The sequence below is a fragment of the Tamandua tetradactyla genome, chromosome 16 (assembly GCF_023851605.1).
Source record: "Tamandua tetradactyla isolate mTamTet1 chromosome 16, mTamTet1.pri, whole genome shotgun sequence".
NCBI classification, from domain to species: Eukaryota; Metazoa; Chordata; class Mammalia; order Pilosa; family Myrmecophagidae; genus Tamandua; species Tamandua tetradactyla.
This window is the reverse complement of record NC_135342.1, coordinates 6,029,118-6,030,057: the sequence shown is the minus strand read 5'-3', so window position 1 is coordinate 6,030,057 and position 940 is coordinate 6,029,118.

Below are 940 nucleotides of genomic sequence, written 5' to 3'. Positions count from 1 at the left end.
TCATCCCATGTATTATCATCCATGGTGTTCCCTGGATGGGGCTGTTCCCCACCTACAAGAGCTATGGGTGTGGGAGGGGGGGTGTGGGTGTGGGTGTGATGCTGCCCATCCAGACATTTCTGCTTAGAGGGGCTGGTGGGGTAGAGAGAGAAGGGCAAGCAGAGAAGTATGAGGCAGAAGATGAAGGAAGAGACATATGAGGAGAGATTGGAAGATGGGTGTTCAGAGATGGAAAAAAACTATAAAAGGTGAAAAGTATGAGGAGAGAAGAGGAATGCAAAGAAAGTGATGGGAATCATACTGAGAAATAGGAGGAAGTGCAAAGAAAGGCAGTACTGGGAAGGCTTCCGACAGTAAGCAGCCAGGGTGCTGAGAAGCCTAGATGAACAGGTGGTATTGACAATTGAGAAAGAAATACTGGAAATGTATCACTCAGGACTCTTGGTTCAAGTGACAGAAATCTAATTCAAACCAGCCCAAGCATGGAAAGATAAGAGTTAGCCCACATAAGGAAAAAGTCCAATTGCAGATTGGACTTGTGTGGACCCAGGGCCCCCCAAAACTCAAGTCATCTACCTTGAATTTGGGCTCTGCTTTCTTTCACCCCCAGATCCCATCATGCTTACAGCTTGCAGTTCAGGGAAGAAAAACCCTCCCAAACATGACCAATTTTGCAGAATCTCACTAAGTGACTGGCTCCTAAACCTTAACTCCTAAACCCCGTAACAAAGTGAATTCAAAATGTCTGCAGGGGCAGCCGGGCCACCATTACCCTGGAGCTCACCTGAGGCTCTTGGGTAAAGGGTGGGGCTGGGGTTCCCTCCTGCATAATCAAATTGACCAGCTTCCCGACAGGCAGACTCAGCAGCTGTCCAGATGAGGAACCTACATACTGATGAGGGTATAATTTCCAAATAGCGTGACCAGTCAGTTTTTACCA